The sequence below is a fragment of the Amphiprion ocellaris genome, chromosome 3, assembly GCF_022539595.1.
Source record: "Amphiprion ocellaris isolate individual 3 ecotype Okinawa chromosome 3, ASM2253959v1, whole genome shotgun sequence".
NCBI lineage: Eukaryota > Metazoa > Chordata > Actinopteri > Pomacentridae > Amphiprion > Amphiprion ocellaris.
The window spans coordinates 17,731,013-17,741,402 of NC_072768.1; the positions used below are offsets into that span (position 1 = coordinate 17,731,013).

The 10,390-nt window shown below is 38.8% G+C and overlaps 1 long non-coding RNA gene across 3 annotated transcripts; it reads left to right on the top strand.

Moving 5' to 3' along the window:
- Positions 1-489: 489 nt before the first annotated feature.
- LOC129347963 (uncharacterized) lies at positions 490-10,390 on the top strand. 3 transcript variants are annotated; one of them, XR_008600330.1, is made up of 5 exons: positions 492-564; positions 1,464-1,564; positions 4,736-6,954; positions 7,018-7,175; positions 7,277-10,390. It is a non-coding gene; the product is annotated as an uncharacterized LOC129347963 (long non-coding RNA). The 3 variants fall into 3 exon arrangements; XR_008600329.1 differs by lacking the exon at positions 7,277-10,390 and having other exon boundaries at positions 490-564; positions 7,018-7,235; XR_008600331.1 differs by lacking the exons at positions 492-564; positions 1,464-1,564; positions 7,277-10,390 and adding an exon at positions 3,459-3,756 and having other exon boundaries at positions 7,018-7,235.

A 10,390-nucleotide genomic window follows, 5' to 3' on the forward strand; every position in this document is an offset into this window, starting at 1 on the left:
TACAGTAATTAAATAACATAAAATAATTGCTTTGGGACATAAAACAAATGAAGCTAGATAATAATAATAGTAAATAATTATATAATTAAAACAAGCGTTCCCACAGGGTCCGTGTACGGATCTGGTAGTTGGATTTTCCGTTCTGAAACGGGTATTGAAAAACAAAAAACAAGTGGTTATTTGATTTTCGTTTTAAAATACAAAAATTAAAATTGAAATACAAGGCGTTTTTCCTTTTCATGATCAAAAAGGGATATACGATTTTTTTTTTTAAATGCTTTGATTTCGTTTTATATTTAGAATAACAAGAAAGTAAAATCAGTAAGAGACAGAAACGAAAAAATGTCAGTTTTTTCATTTTCTGAGACCGGAAGTGGTCATCAGCAAGCGTGGAGGCAAACGACAACAAGATTCTCAGAGGGCGGAGCCAGAGAGCAGCGATTGGTCAGACCATAGATAATACAGAAGACAGCGCGCTAGCGTGTCTAGTCTATGTATATCTGTGGTCGGCACGTCTGGTAGCATCTCTGGCTGCTGTTGATCTTGTTTTTGGAGTAAAACACAGTAAGAACATAAATACTTCTACCCAGTAGCGTTGTTTTGTTGTACGTTAAGTCAGCGACGTGTGAAGACTTGTGTTTTGTCGTGTTTGAGCAGTTGGTCCGGACGCGTTAGCTAGCTAAGCGGCTAAGTTAGCTAGCGGGCTAATTAACACAGGTGGCTAACTTACCGCTGAACACCTGTGTTAGTTGCTGCAGCAGTTGTCCGTCATTATTAGAATGACATTCTCAACCTGTATTTCTCTGCTGTGTATTTTAGCTTTTAAAAAAGTTATTTTACTTTAAGGTTAACTGAAACCCGTTGAGCTGCACTGAAGTTTAACATTCAGCTGGTTTGAATTAAACCGTGCTTAACTTAACATTGCGCAACATTACCTCTCTGAATCTCCATAATTTCATTAAATTCCTTCTCTCTTCCACTGCTCAAGTTCAATTCAGTATATAAAATGACATTAATAGTGAATAAACTAACAACCAGCCATTGTATTTGTTTATTACTGTATGTATTTGTAGTAAAACATGAGTTGAAACATCCAACTTTTGGATCTAGAACTGCACAAGCCGTTCACTTTCAGTCACCTGATGAGTTAAACTCCCCTTTTTATGTGAGGTTGAAGCAGAAAGTCTGAGTTAACAAAGTTCTTTATAATTTGCGATACCTGTTATCTCTGACTGAGGCTTTAGTTTTTGTTGAGCTGATTTACACATAGAAACTTTGTTCAGGAAGATTTCTCAGTAGCTCAGAGGACAGGCTGCTTTTTACACAACCTTGTAAGAGAATGTCTGTCAATGCTTTCAGCAGAATTTAGAAACACAACACTTCCTAAACAGATAATTTGAGGCTGTGAGGTTAAATGTTTGAGAGGATATCAGTGTGTTTGTTTGTGGTCTTTCTGTTTCTAGGTGGAAGCTGAATTAGTGAGGATGACTCCTGCTCCTGTCATCTCTAAGCTCCTCACACATCTTTACCTGCACATGAGGAAAATCACTCCTGTAGAATGCAGGTATGTTTGTCATTATTATAAAAAGATGTTGCCTGGTGACCTGTCAGAAACCCGTCATACAGAGTCAGCCGAAATAATGTTTACACACATCAGGAAAAGAAAAACATGCATAAATATTTCAATACCAAATTTATTCAGACATCATGAGATTAATAAAAGTTATCTTTGGCCTCTACAATTACAAGAGGTGCTCAAAGTGGTGGCCACTGGCTTCCAGACATTTCTGTTGTGTTGTAGACGTCACTTGTTGATCAGGCATGGCAATTTTCCGCCGTTTTAATTTTCAAATTGATCATTTCTGTGAATCGTCCAAATCCATTGAGAAAATTTTAGGAGGGGTGAGGTATGTTTTTGTTACTCTTGCTCCCGGTTTTTGAGAAGTGCTCGGCGTTTCTCCCGCAGCGTAACAGACAAAGAGAACCAGTCTAGCTCCTGCTGCATTGTAAAAGGCCTTGCGATTGGTCAAAATTGGTTCGCTGCCAACGATTGGACCAATCAAATTGCTCGATGCATTCTTTTGTTACAATTCATGGCGGCATGTTCGTGTTGGAATTTTGAGCTATTGGGATCGTTTTCGGTGGAATCATGAGGTTTTTATCGAAAGATCAAGAGTCATCGGTGCTAGAAATAGATAAAAGTGTCAAAAGCAAGTTCCGATGGAATTGGCTTGAGAGAAAAGTGACGGTAAAGGTGAAAAATGGTTCAAAGTATGACGAGGTGACAGAAACACTCAGACAATTTCTGAAGAAGCCAGATGTGGCCGGCAAAGCTTTTTGTGTATATTGCAAAGACTTGATTAACTATGGAAACTCTGGAAATGTACAAGTCTGACACAGCTGACTCCATAGAGGAAACTGTGACATTGGAAGTGACTTTGTGACCAGTGTAGAACTCCAGTGTAAATAGTGTTAAAAGACCTATAGAACTGTAAAAAATAGTAGGACTAAATGCAGTGAGACAACATTGAAGAAAAAGTATAGTGCAGTGGTTCATTTTGCTCTCCATAACCTTGAGTGAAATTGACTCATGACAGTTTGAAACCTTGAGTCAAATATTATCAGAGTGGGTCAGTTTGCTTTAAAATAATCATTTTGATTTCTCAAGCCATGAGTGAGAAGTACTCACTATAAGTAAAATATCTGAGTCATTTAACAAAACATTGGGTATTTGACTCATGACTCAGGGCAAAATGAATCCCTGATAGTGTTTAAAGAGTGTTCTGGAAATGTAAAAAAAAAACTGACACAGCTGACTCCATAGAGGAAACTGTGACATTAGAAGTGACTTTGTGACCAGTGTAGAACTCCAGTGTACATAGTGTTAAAAGACCTATAGAACTGTAAAAATTGTAGGACTAAATGCAGTGAGACAACATTGAAGAAAAAGTAAGTTAACTTTTCATTAAATTAACTTATTCATTACAATCGAGTCTTCTGTAATTCTATGCATGTTTTTCATTCTAAATCACCTCTATTTTACTGAAAACCTCTCGGCTTCAGGGGGGCTGTGCCCCCCTGGACCCCCCCTGAAGATTGTATACCAAACATTTTCAGCTGAAATCAAAATTTGCTGTTGCCATGCCTGGTTGATGCTCCATTCATGAGGGTAATGCCATCTGTTGGGAAAACATCGTACAACAGGACACAGAGTTATCGTGATTTGATCAAACTTAGAAAGAGGTATCTATATGTATAGAAGCACTTATACAAATGAAATATTTATAAAAGTTTTAGTAATTATTTTGGCTGACTCTAAACTTATTGAGAACAAAACTGTCATTTAATTGTTGCTCTGAAAGCTTCTTTAGTGAAAACCAGCTGGAGTTCTGCTTTGAAACAAACTGCTGTTGAGGTCTGTGTTTTTAGGTTTAACTCCACAGTTTCTGAATGAACTCATAGTTTGTTTTTTTTCCTGATCAATGTGGACGTTATAATTGATGGTAACATTTACTGATCATATAATCAGCATGACAATATAACAGTATAACATTCTGACCACCTGACTAATACTGTGTTGGTCCCTTTATGCTGCTAAAACTCCTCTGACCCAGTGGTTCATCAGAACCTCTGGGGATGTCCTGTGGATTCTGTGGGTCCTGTGGGTTGCAGGGTGGGTCCTACCTAGACCAGGCTGATCCTGGACCATCCCACAGATGCTCCATCAGATCTGGATGTGGGGAGTGTGGAACCCAGGTGAACAGCTTAGCTCTGTCGTGTTCCTCGGACCACTCCTGAGGAGTTTTAGTTTGTCCTGCTGAGGGTGGCAGCTGGCATCAAGGACTGCTGTTGCCATGGAGACTAGGGGGTTGTTTGTCCTGCAGTGTTTAGGTGGTGGTACATGTCAAACATCCACATGAACGTCAAGGTTTCCCAGCAGAACGTGACATTAGAACAAGATGATGGATGTTGTTCTCTTCAGCTGTCAGTGGTCAGAATGTTGTGGCTGATCGGTGGATCTGTCTGCCTTTACTCTGACATCCAGAGTTATACAAAAGTGTAGTATGTGTGCAGTGCAGAAGAGATTTACTTTATTGTATGCAGTTTTTTTTTTTTTTAAGGGAGAGCATTTTTTTATCCACCTGAAGAAGACCTAATGTTTCCCTTCAAAGGATAGTTAATAATTACTACAGCTTCCATAGTGGTCCCATCAGAGAAAATCATATCCATATACAGATTTTTATTAATTCCAGGGCTGGTTCAGTAAAGATTATTATAATAGCTACATCAGATAATTCTTGGTCGCAGTTGGAATTTTGCAGCCTGAGAGATGATCGAGAAGGTTTGCAGTTCTTGTTTTATCAAAATATGTTAGAATAGAAGATCTTTATTGTCATTGTACATGAAATTATCTGCAAACCAGCAAAGTGTATCAGTCTGAGGTATCTAAAAATAAATAAGTAAAGAAAAATGCTTCTAAAGCCAATAATGAACAGAATATTTTGAGGGAATATTCTAAAAAGGAAAGAAAAGCTCCATTCTCACTCCTCTCAGGATAAACTGTCGTTAAAATTGACTTTAAATTTAGCTTCAACACGAGATAAAAACATTTTCTTTCATTACTGATGTTGTCAAGTTTTAATAAAGTTCATGCTACTTTTATAAAATGATGAAAGTGAATAAATTGTGTTTCTGTGATCTGTGTTTGATTTCTGTCTTTTCTCCTGTCATCCAGATGTTCAGAGGGAGATGATGCCACATCTGGTCCAGCTGATGGAAGGTCTTGAAGTTCTCTGACTGGCCTCGACTGAAGATGGTCGTCTCACTGGATTTAAGGTTCAGATGCTCAGTAACAAACTCCACCAATGTGCCAACAGGGAAGCTTTAGGTTTATTAAATGTTGCTATGAAGGTTTCGCTGTTTTTCTTTGTGAATGCAATGTGCTCCAACTGAAACTTGAATTAGAACTTAAAAGTAAATCCTTCCATCTGAAAGGATTTAGTTGCATTAATAACCTCATAACATTCTAATTTTTATTCCAGTCTTGGTTGGAAATAGAATCTCTGTATTGATTCAGGTAAAAACTGAACTTCACAGCATGTTGAAGCAAAACAACCAGATGAAAACTGTGATGGTGTTGGATTGTCAGACCGTAATGTTGCAGCTCAAAGCAGCTTTTCTATCTCAGTTCATTCTGACATTCAGCTATGAATCAACACAGCAGATGGTGATCCATGCTGTGGAAGTCTCACATCTCCTGATTTAATGGAGCTGCTTTGCACTTTTTACACTGTTTATTCACCAACACTTTATTTAATAAAAGTCCCATCTAGTTTTTATGAGGAATGTGATGTTTTAATTTCTCTGTGAATAACTGCAGTCTAATGCAACAGCTGGAGTTGTAACATCTGTCCTGATATTGATCATGAAGTATTGATCAGAATACTTATGGTTAGCAGTCATCCCTGAAGTTTTACATTAAAATCTTTACTTGTGTTGTGAACTTTGGTAAGAAACAGAAACGTTAGCGTTGCCATGGATATATGAGTGTTAAATTCTGCCCATGTTTCCATTTTGGGAAATGCAGTCCAGTTCCAGAATGTGGAGGAATTTAGTCTCACAATCGCAGACAACAAATATTATCTGAAAGTCGGGTTATTGTTGTTTATCAGCACAATACAAAAAGATTAATGTTAGAAATATTCCAGTTAAGACTCTAGAATATCATCCATCCATCCATCCATCCATTATCTATACACCGCTTAATCCTCACTAGGGTTGCGGGGGGGCTGGAGCCTATCCCAGCTGACTCGGGCGAAGGCAGGGGACACCCTGGACAGGTCGCCAGTCTGTCGCAGGGCCACATACAAAGACAAACAAGCACTCTCACATTCACACCTACGGTGTGATTTAGAATAATCAATTAACCTCAGCATATTTTTGGACTGTGGGAGGAAGCCGGAGTACCCGGAGAGAACCCACGCATGCACAGGGAGAACATGCAAACTCCATGCAGAAAGATCCCGGGAAAGCCGGGACGCGAACCAGGGACCTTCTTGTTGCAAGGCGAAAGTGCTAACCACTACGCCACTGTGCAGCCCTCTAGAATATCATGATTTATGTAAATTTACCTCAATAATATGAATGTTCAGGTTAAGATTGTACAGTGATATTTATAATGTAAGTTTAGCTGCTTAAAGTTTATGACTCTGCACTAAAATATTATTTAAATTGACATCATTATTATAATATTTAGGGTCAGACCCTACAGTATTGAGATTAAGAAATCAAATATTCTATAAAATGTAAATACACTGAACTCATTTGGATATATTTAAGTGAGACTCTACAATATTATTTGACACAAATCTATCTAAATCAAAATTTTAATAATTTTCACACCAAACATTTACTGGACTGATTTAAATATTAAAATCACTCCTTTCTAATCCTCTGCTGTACGTTCAAACCTGAGGCCTTAAATAGAAACACACAAGTATCTGATTGAAGGAACTTCTGCAGAGTCCTGGTTCTACAACATGATGATAGAATTATAGACAAACTTTAACAAAAGCTGCCTGAGAGTTTACAGGTTTTTATGTTAGATTTCTTCAGTAATTTAATGAGAGTTATCAGCAAAAATCAAGTGTTCATTTGATGAACTTGATTTCCTAAAACATCCAGAATTGAAGCTCATATCTTTGGCAGCTGTAAAGTTTCTGCTCCTTCAAAGTTCACAACACAATGAATGAATTCCTAAAACACTCTCAATGCTGGAGAGCGTTTGTGATGCTGAAGCAGTGATCAGTTTTTCTGTTTCTTCTCTGGAGATGCACAATGAGGGACGTCTGCAGAGACTGAGAAAGAGTCTCACCACATCCTGACATGAGGAAAAAGACTTTATTGAAGACTACAATGAGAAAAACTATCAGACAGCAGACGGCTGCATTCAAGGTGAGCTCTGAACATTTGATCTGGAACAGGAATTCAATCACGGCAGCATGAGCTTCATTTCAGTCTGTAGCTGCTGAATTCATGGATGAATCATCTGGCACTAGAGAAGAAGACCATCAAACATCCACATCAGCTGATGGAGGTCCAAGAGTCTCACCAAACAAACAACCTACAGAGTGAAGACCTCCAATCTGATTGGACGGCCTCCTATTCAGCCACATGTGTGAACAAATGCCTCTAAGCTGATTTGTTTTCTAAAATAAATCTAGTTTGAGTCCTAATCTATGCCTGTGTGTTTGCTTCTTTATGCTGCTGTTAACAGTTTAGGCTGTTAGATTGTTCCAGATAAGACAAGTACAAGATTCTTCAGAGCCGTTCTACCACGAGCCTGACAGGAAGAACTCCAACAGCTACTGAATGTTCCTGTGGTCCCCTCAAGGCTACAGGAGGAGCCCTACGAGGACGAGCCGGTCCACCTGATGGAGGCCAGTCGCTGCGGTTCAAAGGCAACACCGACTACGTGGACTTCTACTGGACCACACGGAGGCCTTCAAACCGGACCAACAAGTTCAGCGACTCCCCGACTCGTGGGTCTGAGGACGCTGCCGAGCCTCGGTCCAGCCGGCCTCCTGTCTGTGGGTGTTTGAGTGCTGAGAGGTTTGTGGATGCATGTGAACGTGTCTGTGTTGAAACAGCAGCTTTGGACTCACTAACGCTGGGAAAAACCAAGAGCTCCTTTATTTGTGACTTCCACTAAAAAACTGATGAAAATAAGTTTGCCAGGGTTCTGACTGATAACAGATTATTAAATAATGAAAATAATTGTTTAAATATTCCTTTAAACAATCCTTTTATGTCTACATTTCCTTTACACTGACTTCTTGGTATATGTACAAGTATTTTGGGTGGAATATACCAATAAGCCTGATGTTCAAAGGTTCTTCTGGGAATATACCATTAAACCAACCTTTTAGGTAAATGTTCCAGGATGTTGAGTAGAATATACCATCAGATCAACCTTTTAGGTCTACATTGGAAGATTTTAGAGTAGAATATTATTCCAAACCATCCTTTAGGTCTACATTTAAGGTGGAATACTCCTTTACACCAAGATTTTTTTGGTCTACATTGAAGGATTTTAGGTGGAATATTCCTTTGAATGAACTTTTTAAGTTTATGTTAAAGGATGTTGGGTGGAATATACCATCAGACCAACCTCCGAGGTCTACAGTAGTGAATTTTAGGTGGACTATGCCATTAAACTCACCTTTTAGGTCTACATTGGAGGATTTTAGGTGGAATTTTCTTCCAAACCGTCTTTTAATCTACATTTAAGGATGTTTAGGATGGTATATTCTTCCGAACCAACTTCTCAGGTCTACATTTCAGGTGGAATATTCCTCCATTCTAACTTTTTTGGTCTACATTGAAGGATTTTTTCTAAACCACCCTTTCGGGTCTATATTTGAGGTTTTAGGTGGAATATTCCTTTTAACCAGCCCCTCAGGTCTCTTTGAGGATTTTGGATGGAATACTCTGTTAAACCAACATTTTAGGTGCATGTCCGAGGATTTTTGGTGGAATGTTCCTTTAAGGTGGATGTTTGAGGACCTTGTAGGTGGAATACTTCCTGAAACCAAACTTTTAGGTCAACATTCAAAGATTTAAGGTGGAAGATCATTATCAAGTGAGAAACCTCAATCCAGACTCCTCATAATGACGTTTGAGATTTATGCTGCTGTTACTTGTTTAGTCCAGACTAAATGACAGAAATCCACAACTGTAATTTTATTTCAGGACTCGGTTATTAAATGTCAAAACAATCCATGTGACTCTAAAAACTCAACAGCTGTACAAACTCTAAGATTAAACTCTCCACAAGGATCCAAAATAAGTTGGACTTCTACATGAGAGCTTGAATTATTCTTCATCTACTTCCTGAAAAGTTTGGTCAATAAAAAAGATGAAAACTAATATTTTCAGCTGAACTAAAGGCAGACTTTGTGATTTTTCTACTCACATGTTGTGTTGTTGTAAACTTACTCTTTCAAATAAATAGCTGCCTAACCCCCTGGAAACCAGCGTTTGTCCTGTTTTTGTGTTGCTCCTCGGCGACCCTAGACAGCCGGGTCATAATGTTTTTTGAGCAACACACCATACTATGACATTTTTATAATGATGGTTCTACTATGGAACCAGTTTGACATGTTCAGGTGTTCTTTGTGTGAAAACAGATTTCAGGTATCAGAAGATGGTTTTCAACTTTCTTTGTTAACTTTCTGCCTCAACTTTAAACTAAATTTCCTTCACTAACCCAGCCCTCTGGACTTCCAGTAAGCTGTGTTCCTATTGGCTGTCCAGGTGGCTGCTTGGTGTTATCAGGAACACCTGAGCAGCTCAGTGCCTTCCTGCTGTATGTGGCTGCAGACAAACATTTCCTCTGCTTCTCTTCACCATTGAACCGGGTTTGGCTCTATTGCTTTAGTTTGTTCTTTAGGCGTTGGCTTGCAGCTTCCAGCAGTAAAATAGGCTTTAATGTGTTTCTTGGTGTGTTTTAGGGCTTTGTACTGGATAGTTGTCTTGGTAAATGTGGTTCTTTAGCCACAGTTAGCACATGGTGCTAATGTGTGCAGTGATTAGTGGATTTGGTGCAGCTGAGTTGTGTCTTTGTCTTGGCTGTAGTGAGTCTTTAGAGGTTTTTGGTCAGACACATTCTGAATTCTTGTTTGTGAACCATCGTTGGTTGTCCAGAAGGTAAGAGTTCCTGTCCTGATTCTCTGTTCTCAGAGGTTCTCTGGTAGGCTGCAGGAGACTTTAGCGTTTGGGTTTTGCTAGTTTGGTTTTTTTACGGTTTCATTTGGACGACTATCTTGAGGCCCCTCCATGTGGTTTAGTGAGGTTTTCTGCAACAGTTCTACAAAGCAACCTGCAGCAGAAGAGACTTTGAGAGTTTTTAGGAAGTTCTGGAGATCAGACTTTAGAGCAGCAGAAACATTTGTCAGCAGTTTGAGCAGGAGAAGGTGATCTTCAGAGTAGAAATGAGATGGAAACCTTCTTGACCCGTGTGGTGAGGTCCTGTATCAAGAGTTTGAGCAGGTTGTGAAGAGTCTGTAGTTCTTTGGTCTGAAAGCACAAGAAGAGTCGACTCATTAAAGGAGAAAACGGGAGATATTGTTGGTTCTTCTGTCGCTCTGCAGTTTCCTTAGACTGAATATCAAGTTTATATTTTAAATGATTTCCCATGTGAGCCCAAGAAGACTTCAATAAACTCCCTCCATCCCCTGGACACAACAGATTTTATTACCATGTTAAATCTTTTTTTTGAAATGTTTTTGAGTTTTAATCACAATTTTAGCATAGTTTTTTCTCTTTGCTTGTTTAGTTTTGTCATCTGTGTAAAAGGTGCAAAACAAATAAAGTTGAATTGATAAACTGA